Source organism: Peromyscus leucopus, chromosome 9 (assembly GCF_004664715.2).
Source record: "Peromyscus leucopus breed LL Stock chromosome 9, UCI_PerLeu_2.1, whole genome shotgun sequence".
Taxonomy (NCBI): Eukaryota; Metazoa; Chordata; class Mammalia; order Rodentia; family Cricetidae; genus Peromyscus; species Peromyscus leucopus.
Window position 1 is genome coordinate 43,172,601 of NC_051070.1, and position 23,737 is coordinate 43,196,337.

Here is a 23,737-nt window from a genome sequence, read left to right on the forward strand (position 1 = left end):
TTCAATATGACATGTGTCAGGGTTCCTGGAGAAGGTGCCCTTTCTTCCCACTTATTCCTGTAGTCTGACTTTTAAACATATAATATATAAGTGTTTGCAAAGGCAGGTAAAAGACCCCGGCACGCTGGTGCTGTTTCATAAACCAAGAAAAGGAGTGGCCTCCCACAACCACTTGCTTAAAAACAAACCAAATGAAAAAGGAGGGGGGAAGAAAAGAGTTTCGTCAATGGGGTTGAAACCACGAAAGTCTGTCCCAGTGCGTAACTTGGTAGAGAACAAAATGAGTGAACGTGGGCAGTCCCTCCTCACCTTTTTAACCAAATGGAAAGGCGAAACTACAGGAGGGAGGAGGGGCCCACCCCTAACCTCTCTTTCAGACTTCTGATTTCAAGTCAAGTCACAAAAGGGCTCCGACAGCAGGCTCACAGGTAGCCGAGTCCAGACTAGCTGCCTTTGAACATCCAGTTGGCCTGCATTGCTCTGCTCCCTGGGGTCAGCACCCCTGCTTTCAGAAGTCCACCAGAACATGGGTGGCTGTGTAAGAGTGAAGGGCGTCACTTAAAAGTAAGTGACATCTTATCAGAGTTCATTTCCACACTCCAGACTCTATCAGGCAAAAGGAGTTAAGCTTCTATCCAGTTCTGCCCTGGCCGTCCCTGGAGCCTGTGGCATATTTCATCTTAGTAGAAAGAATGTGCGTTAAAGATGACTTCTGTACCCTTAGGACATTTTGGAGGATTAATCTAGAGGTCGATACCCAAGATGGTGAACTTCTATCATCAAAGTCTAACCAGAAAACGAGATTCTCTTCCCACGCCTTCCTGAATTCAGGCTTGCCACCTCACACAAGATCATACAGTATTAAAAATATACACCCAGAATTTCATCAGAAAAAGAAATAGAGAGTAATTTAAATAGTTAGCCAATCAAAAAGTACCCTAGCCTAGAGAACTTCACAGACTATCTGTATTGCGTATCTGCAAGATGGAAAACCGCAGGCACCTTTACTTCTTCATGTGCCCTGAATCAGAAGTTTTAAAACAGTTCTTTGTAGCGTCTCCTTGGGACCTTGACAGATGCTCCAGGCTATTGGTAAACTTGGAAGCGATTTAACAAGAAACTGCATTGCACCATTTTCTTTTAATCTGTGTACATAGTTGTCTAGCTACGGCTGGCTTTAAAGCCCCCGAAAGCTAGGAGCATCCTAAATCCTGTTTGTTCCGTGAGTGGACTGTGCATTAATGAGCTTATCTGCTTGGTTGCTTCTGAAGCTAAATCTTATTTCTACATCTACTTTCTCTAATGACATTTTTTTTCTTTGATTTGCTCAGCACAATTTGATTGTTGGCTTGTTAATTGCATGCTTCCCAGACCTTAGAGTTTGTTTTAAAAATATGTTTTAAATGCCTAAGTTTCAAGACATCCTTAACTTGCCTTTTTTTTAAGGGATAGACAATTCAACAAAACTGTCTAGGGGAGCAAAAGGAACAGTGGGAGATAGGGCGAAAAGGGAGGGTATTCAGGGCATGTGTTCAAGCTACAACGTATACATGTGCAGAAGTATCCTTATACAGTGAATATATACAGTATTTTTTAAGTGGGAAAACAAAGATGTTCTGTGTTTGAATTTTCTTTCTGTTGCTATGATAAAACCCTTTAACCAAATGCAACTTCAATGAGGAAAGGAATTACTCTACTGCACAGTCCATCGTTGAGGCAAGGCAGCACAGGAACTCAAGGCAGGACTTGAGTTTCACACAGCATTCCCTCCAACCACAGAACCCACAGCTAAGCTTTTTATAATGCCAAGAACCAGCCTGCCTGGGAACAATGCTACTCACAGTGTCTGTGCTCTCCTACAGCAATTAACGATCAACACACACACACACACACACACACACACACACACACACACACACACACACACGGGGTGTGGGGTGGGCGGGGTATCTATTGGAGAATAGCAGAGCTTTGCAATAGGAATATGTGTGTGGTTAGTTAACTCTCAGTGTCCACAGAGGATGAGGCAGGGGAGACAGAAGGTGAACTAAGGAGATATTTTGAAATAGTAATCCTTGGTTGTAATGACTAATAACAAACATGGCTCCAGTGCAAATTTAAACAGACATTGTGGGGCAGACGTTCCTGCAGAAGCATTACTTGTCACATTGGGTAGCTGTAGTGAAAGATTGCATTTTAGACAGTCTTTTACAAACCATATGTGTTACCAGGCATCTATGCATAGGATCGACTTCCTTCATAACCTCCTGGCTGTATGTGTTTTGGGGGCTAGGGTTTCGCAAAGGCAACGCCACTTTGTTTCTGACAATATTCACATGCACTTTCATAAGAAGAATGATTGGTGCTGCACAGTAACACCAGTTGTAGATGGAGGAGTGAGGGAAGGTGTGTTCTCAGCTCACAGGTCTAATACAGGGTCATCCTGCATCTTAGGAAATAGTTCATCTAAATCTGAGATTCCAATCAGCTCTGCCCTCTACTCTCTGCCCTTTCTCAATTCTACTGCCTGCCTTACATGCAGGGCTGGAGGTCTGTCAAATAAACTCACCCGCCTTTATTTACTGGGCCTCTGGATTTGGTTTCAGAAAAGGGTTGTGGTGGCTATATAACCCTTTCAGGTCACAGGGACTTCGGTAGAGCAAAACACGGACCATCAAAATCCTTCTGTCCTAGCAGTAACTTACACCCAAAGTGCAAATTAAAGTTGTTCAGCCTTCAAAGAGAAGCTTTTTGTTTGAGGATTTTCAAGTATGCCTGTCAGGTACGTGCCTATCATGGGTAACATCCTCGGAATATACTTGTCGTCTCCCTGACATCAGTAAATCCATTCGTTCTCAGCTGTAATTTATCTCTTGATAAATCATGCTATCAAGTTGAAGTGTGAAAGCAATACCCTCAGGACATAAAATACCACTGAATCCGCTGTTTGCTTAATTTATTACTTTTATTAGGAAACTGACAGGACTACTTTAAAAATCAAGTGCCCAGGGGCCTCAGGTTTTATCAGGTATTCGATACTAGAACACTGTCCAATCATGCCTGGCTGACCCAGCCACTTTCCTCAGCCTCCTTTAACCACGGGTCCCTCTGGAGAATTCCCGTCAGCAGGAGTGGTGGAAGTCGGGCATGGCTCCTTTAAAATGCTCAGACAGATAGTAGGTCTGACAATCAGGAGAAGAAAGCCTTAGGGCTTTTCTCAAGGAACTTGTTTGCTTGCTTAAGAGAACTGTCTCTATTCAGTCCCTGACAGGGTGGCATTATGGATGTGGGGGCATAGCTGAGGACTGACATGCCAAGGTGACAGGGGCCAAAGCCAAGAGGCGGTAGACATGACTTGGAGCCTAGCTCCTGTTTCTATAGAGTGTGACCCGAGGAGAGTTATTTAATGCTCCCGAGCCTCAGTTTCTTTCCCTGAAACGTCGTGTTAATGGTAGAGCTATTGGGAGAATTAACTAAGGCATGTAGAGATGCCTGTCTTACAATCGGTGGTCAACAGTGCCTATTGCTTCCTCTTATACTGCATTTTTATAGAGTTATTGGTTTATTTTTTGCAGTGCTATATCGGATAGGGACCAGGACCTTGAGCACAGTGAGCAGGCATTCTTCTGTAGACTTATGTCTCTAGGGCTGTTAAACACAACATCTTAAAATACAGAAATTTGTAGAGAAAAGCCATTGATGTTAATTTGTGAATAACTATCTCTCGGCCATTCATTGTGTTTGTGTGTTTCTTTGCTTGCTTGCTCATTCAGAGCAGGTCTCGTGTAGCCCAAGCTGGCCTCCTACTAGATATGAATCCAAGGCAGATCTTGAACTTCTGCTTCTCCTCCTTCACCTCCTTAAAGCTGAGAGTACAGACATACACATCAATACGCTTTAGCTTTATGTGGTGTTGGAGATCAAACCCAGGGCTTTGTGCATGCTAGGCAAGCACTCTACCAACTGAGCTACAGCCCAGTCCCCAGATTCATTTTAACTTTGGATTCAACATTCAACTCAGCGTGAGCTTCCAGGTAGAAAGTAAATTAAAATACTTTGTAAGACTTTTCATGTCTCACTCTCTCATGAGACGCATAGCAAACCCCACTGCAATCTCAATCTTACGAAAGTTAAAAGAAGTGGGAGATAAAGGCCATAAGAAAGTGGAGCTATATCAATCAAATGACATTTTGTAATTTTTAACATTTTCAGTGTTTGAACTTTGTTCTGACAGAATATTTACAGTACATTCTACCAAAGGGGACACCTGGGTCCCGGTTGCTAACGACACATCAGGAACCTACCTAAGCCCCTTCGTTCTGTAGCTCTTCTTCCAGCCACTCCAAACTTCTCCAGAACATGCTACTACCAAGATCCCCACCCCCACAAGGAACTTTGCACTTCCTGATCTTTCAACACAGGATATTTGCCTCTGATCTCAGCTAGCTTCCCTTCACCACTTAACATAGATCAAGAGCAACGTTCTTTTTTTTTTTTTTTTTTTTTTTTTTTCCGAGACAGGGTTTCTCTGTAGCTTTGTGCCTTTCCTGGAACTCACTCTGTAGCCCAGGCTGGCCTCGAACTCACAGAGATCCACCTGGCTCTGCCTCCCGAGAGCTGGGATTAAAGGCGTGCGCCACCCCGCCCGCCGCCGCCCCCCCCCCCCCCCGCCACCACCGCCCGGCAAGAGCAACGTTCTTAACCTGTGGTTCATGACCCCTTTGGCAAACCTCTATCTTCCAAAACATTTACATTATGACTCATAACAGAAACAAAATTAAAGTTATGAAGTAGCAGTGAAATAATTTTATAGTTGGGGTCACCACCACATGAGGAACTGTATTAAAAGTTCGCAGCATAAGAAGTTTGAGAAAGCCAGGAGGTGGTGGTGCATGCCTTTAATCCCAGCTCTCGGGAGGCAGAGCCAGGTGGATCTCTGTGAGTTCGAGGCCAGCCTAGTCTACAAAGTGAGCTCCAGGAAAGGCGCAAAAAAAAAAAAAAAAGTTTGAGAACCACTGATCTAAGGTCAATTGACACCTCCCAAGAATACACATTCCTAAGTGTTTCTACTAATTAAAAACATTTCCACACCCACTGCCCATACATCGCTTGTCACATTACCCTCTACCTTTTCATCACAGCACTTATCATTGCCAGATATGGCCGAGCCACGTGAGCAAAACAGACATTTGCCCATCTTAGGCAACACTTACATGCTTATGAATGCCCATAATTTATGCCCAGCATAAAGAAGAGGGTGGAAAGAAAGACTGGTGGCCTCTACTATCGTGAGGGGACAAATGCATTCTCTAAAAGCCCAGAGTTCAGTTTCTAAAAGCTGAAATCCTAGATGGAAAGGGGTAGAGGCAACTGGACACCAAGTACCCAACTTCATCTTGACTCCCAGAATCTCCCAGTGATCTTCTACAGGCACATCCTAACCATCTTCTTTTCCTCAAAGCACTTTCTGATTCCAACCTGCATATTTCTTATTTATTTTGGTTTCCTTTTCTGTTTTTTTTTAACTTAATATATGACTGACATACAGTAAAGTGACTATATTTAAAATCACTATTCATTAAGTTTCATATACACCTATACTCAGGAATCCATCATGCCATCCCCAAAGATTTCTTCATCCCTCACAGAACCCCATGCCAACTTACACGTCCTAGTACTTAGGGCTGGGAATGTAACTTAGTAGTAGAGCAGTCACCTAGTATGAATGGAGGCCCTGGTCTCTGCAATGATTATGTCTGTGTATTTTAGCTTTCCCTGTAACTGGAATAATGTTGGATCTGACCCTGTTCCCTTATTTATGTATTTATTTATTTATTTATGGATTATTTCATTCAGCACAATTATTTGAAGACTTATTCATGTTGTGGGTATGAATTTGTGCTTCTTTCCATTCAATTGCTAAGTGGTATTATTTTGGATGGATATATCACAATTTGTTTATTTAGTCACCTGTTGATAGACATTTGGATTGTTTCCAGTTTCTTGCAGTTATGCCTAAAGCTGTTATTAACATTTATGGGCATACAAATCATTGTTAAGACATGCTTTCATGTAAAGACATACCTAGGAGAGGAACTCTTGATCATATGGTAGGTGTATGACTCACTTCTTAAGGAACTGTCAAATTCATTTCCAATAGTTTTTTGCATTTTATACACCCAACAGCTGCTCATGATTGTGCCAGGTGGCCCCTCCCTCACAAACATTTGATATTCTGGCAGTGACATCTAACTGAAAGGCAAAGCTGATCATGTGACTCCTCTGTTTAAAATTACCCCTAGTGTTCTATTCCCTGCAGGATAAGGCTTCTCTTCCTCAGGCCTGTTCACTTCCCTGCCTGCCAATAGATACACCCATTTCACCACAGCTTCTCATCCCCATTCCCTAGTCCCCAGACATTTTCTACCAAATCCATAGGCTTCTTTGGTTCTTTCCTACCACACAACACCTAATCCTGATTCTTGGCCAGTGTAAAGCCTTGGGGCATGGTGTCACTAAATTGTGTAACCCTCAAAATGTGTCTGTTGATGTCCTAATTCCAAGCTCTTTAGAATGTGACTGAATTTTGAGGTAATATTGAGAGGAAAAAAAGGTTTGGGGGAGAGGAGGGAGAATATAATCCAGTATGACTGTGGTATTCATCAGAAAAAAAACTGTGGACACAGGAACATACATACACACGGAGACTAGGACCATCCACAAGTCAACACAAGAGGTCTAGGCAGGCTCTCCTTCCCTCAGGCAGAGCTCTTTCTGCCAACACTTTCATTTCAGACTTCCAACCTCCAGGAAGACAGAAGATAATGTGTAGTAGTTTAATCCATCCACTCTGTGGACTTTGTTTTGGCAGTTCCAGCAAATAGCACACTTACCTCATTGATGAATGAGTAACTGGGTTGTTGCTTTCTCTGTTAATTCTCCTACCCAGGTTTAATTGCCTTCTTTTATCCTTCTCCTGGTACTTTGTTCATACATCCGTTGGGACTTTCATCTCACTGTAGTTAATTATTGGCTTAAGTGTTGGTCTATCTTTCCCACAAGGCGAGATTCTTTTGTAGATGTTTTATCTTTGCATCCCAAGCTGTCTAGATTAGTCTCCTGACACCACACAGGCTTCTAGGCATTTTTGTTGCATGAATTCTCTGCAATTAAGCTGCACACCCATATTTCTTTCCTGAACAGATTCCTATTGTCCTTTTTAGAAGAAAGAATTCTAGCAATGCTCCTTTATGGGAGTTTATCCCAAGGAGAATTTTGAATAAGTACATAAAAATGGATGTACAAGAAAGTTCATTAAAGCATTGATTATAATATCAAAAACTTACAATTGGCATAATTATTATTCAATAGAGATTAGTTAAATAAATTACAGTATGTTTCACAGAGGAATATTGTGCAGTCAATAAAAATGATGATGTGGATCTATATTTATTGACACAGAAATAAAAAAAACATCGCCTACTATTGAATAAGAAAGTAAGATGTGTGGCTGTTGGTGCAGTGTTACTTATTACAGGAAGTTATGTGAGTGTGTAACTGATGATACCCAGTCAGATTGAAGGATGTTTGCCAAAATAGCGCAATAGTTATATATGGGTGGTTAGTACTCAGACATGCATTATTTGAACAACAGAATAAAATTATTTCATTTTGAAGACAATACAATGAAGAGCAGAGTAGCTGTGTTCCACTTCTTGTTTGTACCAGTGCCCTCCCCTATATGTGGGCAAGAACACAGTTATTTCGATTCATCCTCCAGCATAAGGCTGGACTGCTAAATTCTGGTGTGGAAAAGGACAGAGGAGAAAACATGGAGAATCTGTGATATGTTGTGTATGGGGGATGGGATCTAGAAAAAGCAAATTCAGTCCTTAAAGAAAGAAGAAAATGGCAAAATACTAGGGATCTTCAGAGAAATAGGATCAATAGAATGTATGTAGCTGTGCAAAGAGCTATATATCAGGGCATATATCCAGTATAAGAATCAGCTCCCAAAGTTCTGGAGTGTGTCCTCCATGAGCCAGGTACAAGTTGGAGAAGCACGAAGTCTGGTAGTATGATTCACTCTAACTCTGGAGGACTAATAACAAGATAGTCCAAGAGCAGGAGGCGATGAATGTCTCTTCCCCACAAAAGAGACAGAATTTGCCTTCCTCTTTTATTCTATCCCAGTCCTGAATAGATTGGATGATGTCTATGAGCATCGCCAAAGGCAATCGTGATAACCCAGGGTACTGACTCAAATGCTAAGTTCTTCAGAAACACTTCCACAGAGACACCCAGAAATAATGTTTACCAGCTCTGTGGGTCTTCCTTAGTCCAATCAAGTTGCCATATACAATAAACCATCACAGAAAATGAATAAAAGGAGCAAATGAGAAGCACTATTTGGACTATTTATAAATGTCCTAGCGCAGACCTTGTCCCCTACCCCAGCATGCAGAATTCTATTCTCCTTGACTGTACACTTTACTTCTTTTTGTCCACACCTCACACACGAATAGTGACAGCCAGTTACAGTCACTTATGTGACAAAATAACATTGTGACAATTTCCTTGGCATTTTGTATTGCCCATATTTTCTGCTAGTCTCCCTGTGGCAGATTGCATTTTTCCAAATGTGGGTACACCAATACATATTCTTAATGTGACCTGGATAGGCCTTCCAGTCAGGAGTACAGTCAAGGCTTCAGGCCACATCTCCCCTTCAACACCAGTGGTGGGTGGACCCTTGTAACTGCCTCAACTTGTTAAAGGACACAATGTCTTTTATAAGGTTTGTTGTGAAATATAGCAGTTTCTGCCTGCCTGGTGCTTTCATGCTCTCATGCTCTCATGCTCTCATGCTCTCTCTCTCTCTCTCTCTCTCTCTCTCTCTCTCTCTCTCTCTCTCTCTCTCTCTCTCTCACACACACACACACACACACACACACACACACACACACACTTACACATCTTGCTACCATAATGTAAAAAGGTCCATAGCACACAGATAGAGTGGCCATGTGTGGATCTTACAGTTGACTGGCCCGCAAGGCTCCAAGCCAACAGCAACCCCCAGATACTACATTCACAAGTGTTGGGATGATTTCAGCCCTTCACCTCAGATAATTTCCAGCAGAAGCTGTGGACATGCAGAGAAGCCAAGACTCATCTGCGGTGCACCCTGTCTGAATCCCTGACCCACAAAAATAAACAGAGACTGTAAGTGTATAGAATGAATATTATTACTTTGGTGAATAACTGGTATACCCACCTTTTTCCATAAGGGAAAAATTGTGTACACTTTTTTTAACTCAAAACATTTTTAAAGAATCAGCTATATGATGATGTCTTAAAGGACAGTGAGAAGTTGAATCTAAATATCCTAGCATTTGACTGTGAAATGATAAGCCCTAAAGAATTTAGCAGCACAATATTTTTCTTACCTAAACAACACATTTGGAGAAAGGAAAAAATGAAAGAGTGAACTTCTAATAAGAAATTTCAAGCTTCATTTTTATTCTGGAGATAAGAGGAAGTGTATGAGGGATGAATCTGAAGGCATCTGAAGCCTCAGAGAAGGGTCTTCATGCAAGAACCCCAGGCAACACAGACTGGGGTGGGGTCTTGATTGGTATCAGCAGATCCCAATGAAACTGATGACAATCATCGAGCATTGGGCAGTATCCCATCTCAGCCAGCACACTAAGCACTTGAGGATGATACCCGAGGGACCAGATGAGCCCCCCAATAATCAGAAGTGTCAGGGGCAACTTAATGCCAACCCTGGTGAGAGGGGAGGAGAAAACATATGAACATTATTAACTTGGAAGTGGCCATATTAAATGATCTGTTATCAGTCCTGGAGAGCTTAGAACACTGCTTGAATCTCCTTATTAAAAATTAGGTACTATTACCTGTATTTAGTAGGTTCTTCACCATTTCATGATTCAGCGTCTTTACTAAAGAGTTCCCTTTAAGGGAGGTGGCTGTCCCAGAGCAGGCAAATAACACAAATATGATGAGTGAGTAAAGGAAGGAATGAGTATAGCAAGCTCTGGACCTAAAATCAGTTCATCCAACTCTCTACAAGAAAGTCACCCTTATGGAGCCCAAGAGGCCCTGTAAGTGTCTCTAATCACATATCCAAAGTTTATACCCCACTGGCCGTAGGCTACTGACAAACAGGGATCAAGCCTCGATTTTTTTTAACAGCCCTGCAATCTAGCATAGTGCCTGGTAAACAGCAAAGTCAATAAATATTTATTGAAGGGATAAAATGAATGTAAGGCTATGTTTCAAACCCTGACAAGGACAATGTATAATTTGGTTGCCTTTATAAGTGCATAAACGTAAAATGAAAACTAAAGAGTAATAATAAACTGAGAATGTCATAATGTCTTTTTATGGTATAGCAGTGTTTTCTAGCTGGCCAGCATTTAAAGAATAATGGTGTTATGGCTCAGGAGTCTGGCACAGTGATTTGGTATGACTTGTCTCCCTGTTACTCTGACTGACAGCTACTCTGAAATGTCTTTTGGTGGGCAGCTATTGCCCCTGGTGCTTTCCCCCCTCTTTTTCGTTCTTTTTTTTTTTTTTTATCAAAAGTACATACGTCCTGTCATCTTTTATAATCCTCAGAACTTGAAGATTGTCCTTTACTTAAGTTTTCTGAGCTGAAATTAGGTTTGAATAATAATCAGGATTGTGGATCTTCTAAAGCAAAGGACTTTATGAGAAAATGCTATCTTATGATTCTTCCAGGCATAGAGTCTCAGAGTTGAAAGATTTTTTTCCACCCTAGGATTTTATCTTATTAATATTCTTCTTTGCAATTCAAGTGCCAAGAGCTGGAAAAATCTCTGATTGTCCTGCAGCAACGGCATTAAAGGTTCCTTATAACACAGAGGACCAGAATTGTTCCATAATTTAGTGAAATTGAACATTACCCTGTGACTGCTAATTTTCCATTGAGATGATTCTGCCTCTAACAAGAAAAGAAAAGGTAAAATCTTCATAGAAAATATAGCCTTTATTAACTATCGTGATGACTATGAGATGACTTAGCCTACATATGCTATTTCATTTTTTTTTTTTAAACAGAATCTCATGTTGTTCCAACTGGCCTCAAACTCAGTATATAGCCAAGGAGGACCTCATACATCTGACCCTCTTGCCTCTACTTCCCAAGTGCTGGAATTACAGGAATGCATGACCACCATTGTCTTCATGTGTACAAGGTCCTGCTAAAAATATTTGTTTCTAGAATGTTATAACTGACACTTTCTTTTTTAGTCTTCCATTTGGTAAACCCAGTTATAATTGTGCAGTGATGGTGCATTCTGTTTTGAGAGACTGCTGCATCAGCACGTTTATTTTTAACCTCTATTTTCAATTATCTGCAGTTTGGGATTTAGTCTCCAAAGTTAATTTGAGAGAGTTCTTTCTTTTAATAAAGGAAGCCAATTTACCCATTCTGCAGGCAAACTCACTCAAAAATATAGACACATGCACGTTATCCTTGAGTTTGGAAACATGCTTTTTAAACTTTCCTAATATATTTGTCATCCATCTACATGCCTTGTATTTTCTCATAGCTATTCATTGTAATGTGCTTTACAGTTAAACCTAGTCTACTTCTGAATTATTGATATTGTGATGGTTAGTGTTGTCAACTTGACAGAATCTAGAATCAGCTGGGAGATGGACCTCTGAGCAGTCATAGGCAAAGGGGGATTATCTTGATTAACTTGTTGTGTGAAGACTCATCCTCATTATGGGTGGAGCTATTACCTACAAAGAGGATCCAGCATTGCATAAATGGAGAAAACAAGGTGGGCACCAGCATGTGTACATTCTTCCTCTGCAAGCAGCTGCTTCAAGCTCCTGCTACCTTCACTTTCCTGCTATGATGGACTACACCTCAAACTGTGAGCTAAAACAAACCCTTCTTTCCCTACTATGTTCCTTTTTATTTTATCATCTGAAAAAAGAAAGCAAAGAGCATTCTATCTCTGACCAAATACCTAAGGAAAAATGGTTGGAAGGAGGACATGCCTTGACTTGGTTTCAGATACTTCAGTCTGTGGTTTCTTGAGCCCACATGCTTGGACAAAACAGAATGGAGAGAGTATGTGGTCTGGGTTCTTCTTTAGAGTGGACAAGAAAGAGAGAAAGGACAAGAAGATGCCAGAGACAAGATACACTTGAGAACCTAGGCTTGATGACTTATCTCAGATACATCCCAGCTCTTAGAGTCCTCAGACATTCCTAAAATCATGTCACCATTTGGGACCAAGTCCTCAATATGTGAGTCTTTGAGGGAACACTCTACATCCAAATCATAACAATTATACATTATGACAGATCTCTAGTTAAAGTGTTTTATTTATTTATTTTCAATAGCTGCAAAGAATAATAGTTACATATTTTTTCTAAAGACAGCTTGTACTTGCTCCATTAAAGCAAATTGCAAATGTTTGCTTCCTAGCACTGATACATCACATAATTTTTAACAGGTGTTAAGGAAGTCATTTCTGCTATGCAAGTCTTACATATGACCTTGTTTTATTGGGATAGACTAGATTACTGTCAATGGTGCACATGTGAGTTAATCACTTCTCTTCTCCATCATGTCTTCCCCACCGTACAAGATAAAATCCTTGTGCCATTCATTCCTCTGATTTAATGCTATCTCTTTCTAAATGCAAGCATATTAACTGGGGGTCATAGCACATTTTCATATCTAGTAGTGTGTGATCATTTAGGGATTAGTTAAGAATTTAGCTGATGGGTTGGGAACAAAGAACTTGAGTTTTGAATAATGAACTATAAAACCAACACCAAAGTATAAATTAAAAATTTACATTTTTATCATCCTCCCCAACGTATTGAACACAATGCTGTTGTTGGCATTTACTTAGCATTTGCTTACATTTAGGTAACTACCTTTGCCTGGTTCCCTAGAGATCTAAGTCTTAGGCAAATATTAGACACCAAGGCTTCACAGTAAGTGTAATCCAAGGAAAGCAAATGAGAAGAAAAGAATGAAGAAAGGAAAGAGGGCATGCATAAACCAAATAGTGTATTGCTGAACTAACTGCACCTTCCTATAAAATAACCAGTCATGTGGTCCACTTTCCAGCCTGGCAGTGCATTCCTCAGAACAGTCTGTGCTGGACAGGCAGGAATGATTTACCAGCCAGATTCCTCCAACTCCCATTTATCATTGGTCAAAGGTCACCCCACTTATTGTCACCCCCCTACACACACTTCTGAGTTATAGTATCCAGTCCTTCCTGGAAGCAGCTGGAGAAGTCAGATCTATAGTCAGTGACAAGATCTGCCCCTGATGTCAGAACTAATGGACAAGGCACAGCTCACCAGTCCTTCTCTGTGAGTTCAGTCAAGCCAGATCTAAGCCAAGCAGCCCAAGCCTTGTTTCAACAGTGGAGGATTTGAGCCCTAGTAGTGGCCAGAGTTTCCAGGGAGCAACTATCCAGAGCAGGCAGATATGTGGGACAAAGCAAAAGAATATAAAGTACATATGTACTTTTGAAATGGAATTATTTTGTCATTTTTTTAAAGCAAGTACTCTCTGAATACTGTAGTATTTTAAACAAAAGGCTCTGAAATCTGTTAGGCCTAGTGATGTGTTTATATAATCTCAAGCAAGCTACCTCAGTAGGTCTTGTTCCTTTCTAAAACTTGGGGACAATCATATGTCATTGCACTGTTAGGAAGTATATTAGATTATACTATGTCAGCTTAGATAAGTCAGTGCCAGTATTTTCAAGACACCTGCTCTCTGTGTAACTCAACTTTAGGATTATCCAAAAGAGAACATTGCTTTGAATTTGGGGCATGAGAATGAGGAAGTACAGAAAAGGGAAGAGTCCTTCTCTGCTGTCAGATAATGATTTACAGAGAAAGCCATGTCAGACAAAGCCCAACAGTCTCTGACTCCAATGCACTCCTTGCTACCCTTGTCTTCCTGACATTGACTCGGCTAAACAGTAGTAGCTGTGGGTATCCAACACTCCAGAAGCAATGGCCAACAGAAACCGTGATTCCCATGGACCCCGTTAAGGATTCTCCTTTTGCCATCTATCTTTGGGAGTTGCATATCCACACCACCACAGTTCTGAGTTGTCCACCTAGGGTCACACTGACACCCTACTGCAGACTTTCACTTTCCCAACTCCGTCCCTAGTCATGCAATAAGCCTACTCTTCAGGAAGGCATGGTGCCTTGATATGTTAGTCAAGGTGTAAATTCTCACCTCTCAAGCTTCTCACACTAGGTTAATTAAGGAAAAATTGGCACTAGAGGCAGACAGGTACTCTCCTCAGGCCATGGGAACCTGAGGCAGAGTATCACTGAATGAGTGATAAACTGTACTACTCACAGTGGCCTTGTGTCCACAGGCTGAACTCTATGTGACTTAAACAGGGAGACCAGGGAGATGGCTGTTACTGTCTACAATGCAGCACAGAGTAAATGCTCGATAAATTAAAATTAGTGTGTCGCACAAACCAATCATGTGATGGCTAGCTATATATCTGTTCAGGACATGTATCTACCTGCAACCTGCAGAGAAAGAAAAAAAAATAGTTAAGAAATGGAAGGATTTTCCTACTAATGCAGGAATAATTTTTACATATATTAATACAAAGCTGTTGCTTTCTTTAAAAATTAAGTAGCCAAATTCTACTTTCTACAAGACAAATAGATTAAGTAAATTATAGAATCTTTTATATGTATGGGCAAGAAGAGTCAGAGTCTATGAATATTAAACAGTGATTTTGTAGTTAACATTAAGTGAATATCTTAGAAGAAGATTTACAGTTCCTAAGTCTGTCCAGAAGACTGGAGCTCTTTTCCAATAACCATAATAACAGACAAAGCCTGTGTAAATTTAAATTTAAATACTGCCCTTCCTCTCCTGCCTGCTCCCTTGACTGAGTGCTCTCTGGCTATGTCGCTATGGTCACAGAATATAAATATCCTTATCTCATCAGTAAAGCACTTTCAAAATTCAAAGCGCTTTGACATATAGAATTCTTGGCTCTGAAGGCTTATCAAACAGCATTATGACTTAGAGTTGTACTTAATTTTAACCAAGGTATTTAGATTAAATTTTTTGTTTTCCCATCTGAGAATGGCTAAATCAATGCTCACTTTGGAATCAATTGTATATAGATTATTAAATGATTAATTTGGGCATTAGCTGGGGCATGAAAACATATATAACCTACACATCTTTTCTGTGCTTATTACTTTCTGTCAGCTTGGCACAAACCTAGACACATATTGAGAAAATGCCTCCATATGACTGGCCTGTAGGCAAGTATGTAAGGCATTTTCTTAATTAATGATTGATATAGGAGGGCCCAGCTCATTGGGAACTATGCCACCCTTGGCCTGGTGATCCTGGGTTATATAGGAAAACAGGCTGAGCAAGACATGAGGAACGAGCAGTAAGCAGTGTTCTCCCATGACCTCTCCTTCCGTTCCTGCCTCCAAGTTCCTGCTTGAGTTCCTATCATTACTTCCCACAATGATGAGGTATGACCTAAGAGTTGTAATCTGGAACAAACCCTTTCCTCTCCAAGTTGCTTTTAATCACAGTGTTTGATCAGAGCAATAGAATGTCTAACTAAGACACCTTCTTACCTCAGAATGGGTGAAATTTGCAGCCAGATCTTACTATGAAAAATCATCTCTCCAGAGATACTGTGCAAATTTGCCTTTCCCCTTTGCCCTGGGGCTGCAAGACTTGCTGATCCTCTTCTTTGCTTTACAGACTTCTGGGTCTGACACCCCTGTGCTCTGCCAAGGATACTTCTTTATAGGAGAGCTTTCAATCCAAGAATAAAGAATGTTCAGTATCTTGGTCAACAATTGTTCAGAGTTTACCTTTAAGTCATCAAGCTTATTTCTGAGGCGATTTAGTTGCCTCTAAAGTGCACTCTGTCTACAAATAGTGGCTGCATGTAGTCACTTGGAGGTGAATTTTCTTTCTCCTAATCTGTCTTTTTGAACTGCAATGTGGCAATAGGAAGGATTTTATAAATCCATCCAGAGGGGAAAAGTTATAAACAAGACCAAGATTAACTACAACCTGAAAAGAAGTGTCCCTCATTGTACAGAATTACATTATTTCTTATATAAAACTATCAAAATTGAAGAAGGGGAACTCATTGTAGCTCAAAACAGTAGCAAGTACCAAAGCCTGGTGGAGAACAAAAAATGTACCATAGTTCAGCAGCAAGCAATTTGCCAAAGACAGAACAGAAATGGTAGATGCACAATGCCACAAAAAAAGTGTATCAGTTTTTCTTCTGAGTTTGAGTCAGTGGAGTGTGTCTTCTCATCCCTGGTCCAGGATCAGGCTAAGCTGGAGGAATGGAAGGAAGCTTGGCAATGGAATGAAGCTGGGGGATAGGAGTAGGGGACACGTCTTTCTTTACATTTTGTGAAAAAAGGTGACAACAAAATGCCTGTTTACATTTGAAACGACAAACTTCAAAGCCAAAGCTCTAAGAATTGGGATGGAGAGACGGCTCAGTGGATAATATGCTAGCCGTACAACCATAAGGGACTGAGTTCACATTCTCAGAACTGACATAAGGCCAGACACTAATACACACACACACACACACACACACACACACACACACACACACACACACACACTAAATAAATAAATAGATAAATAAATTGAACTAGTAAGCAAATCCTCATAGCTGAATTATCAATTATTGCACAGTAGCAATAAAACAACACGAAGCTAAAATCCACTAGCACAAATGCTAAACTTCTCAGATTCCATACATTCCCTGAAGCTAGCCAAACAGTGTAACCAATTAGTAAGCTCCAGGCTCAATGGGAGACCCACTTTCAGAAGCTAAAATGGAGAGTGATTGAAGAAGACCCCTGACATCAACCTTTAACCTCTACACACACAAGCACATATACACACACTGCACCCACATGTGTACACACACAAACACATACACTTAAAAAAATTGACGGGATTTTTTTTTTAGCATAGAAAATATGTGAGCAAATTAGAACTGAACAGCAAGACGGGGGTCAGGGACCAATTGGGAATGACTGGCAGCACCTGCTTGAAAAGTGGCAGAACCTGACTAAAGCAACTACTGAGACATGGCAGAGACTAGAGGTTGACTAACAAGCTAGGAGTCCCATGTAAAGTCTTCAGGATTCTTGTGAGGACTTGAGGGTAACTCCTAGGGGTCTGCTTGTGGAGTAAGTAGGTTTCCACTTCACAGGGAAAACAGAACAGGGAATGTATGGAATCTGAGAAGTTTAGCATTTGTGCTAGTGGGATTTTAGCTTCGTGTTGTTTTATTGCTACTGTGCCAAAATAATTGATAAATTCAGGCTAAATGAGGAAAGATTTGCTTTGACTCACAGGTTCAGGACTTCAGTCTATAGCAGGCTGGCTTCATTGCGTTGAGCCTGAGGTGAGGCAGAATATCCCAGCAGATTTGAAAGCACGATGAAAAACAGATGCTCAGATCATGGAAGCCAAGAACCAAAGGAGAGTGTGTGGAAGAGGCCAGGGAAAAGATATCTCCTTTGAAGCATGCCTCTCAGTGACCTACCTCCTCCAACTAGCTGCCCCGCCTATGTTTTTACAACCTTCCAGCAATAGCATTAAATTATGACTCCATGGGTTGACCAGAGTCCTCAGGACCCATCACTTCTAAGCGTTCCATCAACTAACAAATAAATGTATCCCAATGCTAACACATCTTCTCTTCCTGCCTATACTTCCTGAAGATCCCTTAAGATGTCCTGTGTTCCTGCCCATCCTTAGTGCAGGTCACCTCCGTTCCCTCCATCAATAACCCGTCCTCACACTTGCTACTTTCCTCAAAGATGGGTATTCCCAGGTCTTCAGTTAAGATTTCCCTCTTAAGGTCTAGACCTTCATACCTAACTGCTTCTAAAACTGTCTATCCATCTGCACTTTGACCACACAACCAACATGTAATGGCAATGGATTGTCTCCCAACCTGTGCAGTCTCAGGGATTCTCTTTCCTTATTTTCTTACGCATTATGATTCCCAGGCTCCTCTGCAGCAAACTTGGATGACTTCCTTGACAATCGTTCTCCTCACACCCAATGCTGAACAAGTCTTGTTGACTGATTCCATTCCTCCCCTGCTTTGTTTTGCTCTCTGCCCTTCATCCTGGCCTTAGTGTAGTTACTTCTATATTTCCTGATTATTTGTCCAGCCACTTGCTGTACGACCTCTTGCCTTCTCATCTGACTTCCTCCTCAAATTGTCTTCTGTTAGGTTTCCAGGAAGCATTTATACTGTCATCTTGCTTGCTGCATTTTCAAATTCCTACCTTCCCAAGGAAAGACCACAAATTTCTAGGTATGGTTGTTGAGATTGGACATTGCACTTACTTACTCCAGCTTCATTCATGACCTGTAGTCTGTGAAGTCTACTCCATTCCTTCTCCCTGTGTGCCTCAGAGCGCCTCCCTCTGCCCTGACTCTATTCAGAACTTGTTCTTCAGGGTTCATTATGGAAACCTTCCCTGGTGTCTATAAGCAATGCTTGAAGTCCTCATTTTTCCCATAACAGTGAGACCCTCTCTTTTAGTATTCATCCATTCCTAGTTTTGTCCATTTTTGTCCTCTCTTAGGCTATAATCCATTCTAGAATAAGGTTCATATTCTTTCTCCCAAGTACTTTGCACAGTACTTGGAACACAGTTATCTTTCGATCAATGTCTACTGAATCAATAGATGAGTAGATATGAGAGGACAAAGGAGCAGTCACTCCTACATTCTTTCTGAAACCTGCCTGAGATTTCTCAGACTCTATTCTCATGACACATTTATTTACATTTGGAACTTGCTGGCAGCCAACAAATAAAGAGAAATAATGAAGCATAGGATACTGTCTTTAAGAAAGCCAAGCTTCTACGTCATCCCTCCTAATAAACTTTAAAAGGAATCTATCATGTGAACTCGTGCACAGAACACTGAACAGCATGCAGGCCGTTCCAGCAGTGCTTACAGGAGCCCCAGAAATACTCTTTACTTCACTGTTTCTAAGATTAATGCTTTTGCAGAGATAAAGACCTGGCACTGAAACATGCTTCATCAAAGAGTGTTCACTGGGAGAGGCTAAGCTAATGAGCACCACTTTGGGGAGTTTTCTGGTGATGTGGTTTAGCACCTAGGAGAGAGACTGCACATCCACAAACTCTATTTCTGAAATATCAATTGTCTCAGGCTGGCTTTGACAGAAACTAAATGACAGCTCCAAATTGCATTCTCTGATGAGAACCTAGAAAACTCCCCTTCATTCAAGGGGAGCTATTTGTAGCATGTAAACTCTTGCCAGACTGAATGGAGAATTGGCCCAGGGAATAAAAATATAGAAACTGAAGGTGCGGGAATTGTAGGAGAGAGAGGCTCAGGGTCTATTACCTAATCATCCTGCTTGGCTTGAACATGCTGCAAAGAGGCATCCAAACGAAGAGTTAGCAGTGTGTGGGCTTGTCTCTGGTCCACCAAGACACACAAAGTAGCTTCTTCTTATGTTTTTGCTTCAAAGGGTAATATTCTCTTCCCCCAGCCTTTGCCTATAAAGACAAATTTGAATTCATCAGGAATTAAGCATTTAGAAATGAGGGCTTAGGGTAAATTGTCAAAGGGAGACTAAGATATCTAAAGAGCTAACAATGCTTCAGTGTCAAACACAATCAAAGATTTCATTTTAGTCACTTCCCTGCTTGCAAGTCAGGAGCAGAACCATCCACAACAACTCAGACAGGCATCAGGCTGAGCCACACAGCTAAAGATGCTGTTGGCTCCACGTCCATCATTGTTCTAACAAAAAGATCTGAGTGTGGCTAAGTCGAGATGCAGCTCTGACAATAATCATGATGGGACCACCCAAGAAAGATGCTCACAGGATAAAAAAAAAAATCGAAGCCCAAAGCAAAGCCATTGCAATCATTATCTCCACAGTTAGCACAACTAAATATTGAGACCCCTGACACACACAAAAAACAATGGAAGAACTCTGGCTTCTAAAATACAGCCACTAGAAAACCAGCAGCCAAATAGTCTTCTGGAGGAACACAAAGGGAAGCTGCTTTAGAATATCAATTGAAACAAATCCAAACACATTGACTTATGTGTAATTAACAAAAATGTTTAATTAATCTGATGATGTAAAAATGGCATCAATCTTATTTGAATGAGTTTTAATTCAAAGACAACACCATCATGGGTATTATGCTCAAGTAATTTCATTTAATTAATCATCAAACTTGTTCTCACATATGCCTTCCTTTAGTCTCAATAAATCACAAAATGGCTGACAAATTTCCTCTCTAGGAGAAAAATTAAAGATATCAATTTGAAATGCTTCCTTTGATATTATTGCTTGATATGTTCTGAAGCAAAAATTAAATGTTACAAAAGATACCTTCTTTCCTCTCTCACTTGACAGAGTCATAGAAGATGGCACTTCTTTTGTGAGCATTTCTGGATCCATGAGCAAATTCTTTCAGTTATTTTGAAGGAAAGGTTGTGTTTTCTCAGGCTTGAGGAATATCTGAGTTTATTTTTCTCAAAACTTGGCAGAAAAACAAAGCCCGACTACTGGATAATCATTCAAATGACAAGTCTCCATTAGGTTGAATTACTGAAATGAGACGACTTTGGTAATTGTCATTCTCCCTCCATCCTGTGCAGCAAACTGAAATGAAAATACACTTTGGGTCCAGGAAGCAGATCCCCCAAAGCCAATTAATGCTCCCAAGCTAGTAGGATGCTAATTAGCAATTATTTTTGCCCATTGATGCCCAGGCATCCTGGGTTGCTAAATTTTTCCCTTGTCTAGGTAAGTCTTTTATTTTCTGAACCTCCAGAGCACATTCACTGGATATCAGTAGTTCTGTCTAGGGCATTTTGCAGAATATGTGTCTTTAATATACCAAATACCCTCCTCCCTCGTCCTTAATAAAGACAAATTGCACACAGATAGGAAAGGGAGAAGTAGAGGCATACAATGGAGATATTTTTTTTTTTTTAAACAAATGGCACTAAACAGTGAGTGAGTGGCCTGAGGGTGTGTGGAATGTGAGAAGGAAGGTGGTGATGGAATGAAGGCATGGTGTTTAGGTAGAGAATGAGGAAGAAACGGGCACAGGGAATGGAGCAAAACTGCCCTTCCTGATTTTCTTTTTCCACAGTGTGAGTCAGTTCGTGGAGCACACAGTAAGACCCAATTAAAGGCAAAAGGCACTCCTCAATCCTGTTGGCTTTAGTAATCAAAAAGTCAAGAGCTCCACTGGGGTCTGAAGAGGAAAATCCAACAGAGAGGATTTCCAGGGTGTTGGACTATTGCCACAACACTTATTTCCAGTAAGCACAATTTTTCTAAAATAAATAAATAAAACCAATGATTGCTTTTTCTCTACCAAAGGGTACATCTTAGTGCAGGAAGGGATGTAATTCTACCTTCTGAATCTATGAATCTCTATCAATTAATACATTCTAGAATTATTCTTCTAGAAGTTCTAGAAGATTCCTTGGAAAGCCATGATGTTCACAGCAGGTACACTATTCCAATGAAGATTATATGATTCTCACTTGTATTAAATTTTAGTTTAACAAATATTTATTCATATTTTGATTTCCAAGGTAGTATCCTATGAACTGTAAGAAATTCAAATATAAAAGGTTTTACCATTGAGAAGAATGGACACAGAGAATAACAAAAGATATCCAGTCACATTAACCAAATCAAATAAAGCCCAGACCATAAAAAGATACAGGATAATAAAATAGGGAGTCAAGGAAAATAATTCTTGGTTTCTCTGGGAGATATTTGCTTGTTGAGAAACTATGTCATTTACTCAGTCTGTGGGCTGCATCCTATGTAAGACCTGCACGCAGTAGTGGAAAAAAAAAAAACAAGCAAAAATGGACAACTATTTGGAAACTACATACCCTCTCCTGGGCTCCATGCTAGGGTCCACAGCCCTGTCTGCCTTACAGAAGGCCAGGCTGGTCCTAGGAACCCCAGGTAAACCACTGCCCACTGAATCCCTTTAAGCCTGCCCCCAAGCCCAGACTATACGCAACACCTACCGCAACCCATCCTGTCTCCAGCACCATATCCTGGTCTACAGCTTCAGAAGAAGACTTCCACTTTACCAGAGGCTAGGCTGGATCTAGAGACCCCAGGTAAGATACTACTCACTGCCCTCTAACATTCTTTTAAGCCTGCCAACAACACTAGATTGCACCCCACCCCTGAGCTCTGTATCTGGGCCTACTGCTTTGGAAGAAGTCTTTGGCTTTGCAAGAGGCAAGGCAGGATCTAGGAACCCCAGACTGCACCCTCTCCCTTTGGATCCATATCCCAGCCTACAACTTTAGCCTACAACATTTTGGCTTTACCAGAGCACAGGCCAGATCTGGGGACCCCAGCCCCAGCAGCTGTGCTGGAAGCTAGGCTGTTCCTAGAGACCCCAGATGCCAGGCTGGATCTAGGGACCCCAGACTGTATCCCTTCCCCTGAGCTGTATATCTTGGTCTACAAACTTGAAAGAAGACTTTGGCTTTACCAGAGGCCAGGCCAGATATAGGGACCCCAGGTCCCAAAAACCCCAGAGGGGACACCCTACTGGACCTAAAGACATACTAGTCACCATAACCTTTGGCCATTTAGGCCAGAAGACCAAAGAGGAAAGAGAAACCAAGGAACAAAGCACCCATCCAACAAAGACAAGTGCAGGAACCAACATCTAGACCTATTATCATCCCAAATCCAGATGCCTAAATGTTACTGTAAGAACACAACCAATAACAGAAAGGGCAATATGACATAACCAAAGCCCAGCTATCCTACATCAGCAACATCTGGACAATCCAACATACCTGAAGCACAAGAAAATGTCCTTTAATATGACTTTATGAGGACGATAGAGTTCCTTAAAAAGGATATGAAAAAAACTCCTAAAGAAATTGAGAAGACAAACAACAATTGGAAGAAATCAATAAATCCTTAGAAAAAAAATCCAAGAAAAAGCAAACAGATGAAGGAAAGTGTTCAAAACCTGAAAATGGAAATAGAAGCAATAAAGAAAACACAAAGAGAGGGAATCCTAGAAATGGAAAGTCTGGGTAAGTGAACAGGAGCTACAGATGCAAGCATCATCAACAGAAAACAAAAGATGGAAGAGAAAATCTCAGGTGTTGAAGACATGATAGAGGAAGTAGATTCATTGGTCAAAGAAAATGTTAAATCTAAAAAAATTCCTAACACAAAACATCCAGGAAATCTGGGACACTATGGAAAGATCAAACATAAGAATAATAGGAATAGAAGAAAGAAAAGAAACTTTGCTCAAAAACACAGAAATTATATTTAACAAAACCATAGAAGAAAAATTTCCCACCTAAAGAAGGACATACCTATAAAGGTACAAGAAGCCCCCAAATTTTCAGTAGAGACCCTAAAATCCAGAAGGCCCAGGACTGTTGTCTTGCACACTCGAAGACAACACAGATGCCAGCTCAGACTACTATACCTAGCAAAACTGTCAATCACCATAGATGGAGCAAACAATAAATTTCATGATAAAGTCAAATTTAAACATTATCTATCCATAAACCCAGCCCTACAGAAGGTACTAGAAGGAAAATTCCAACCCCAGGAAG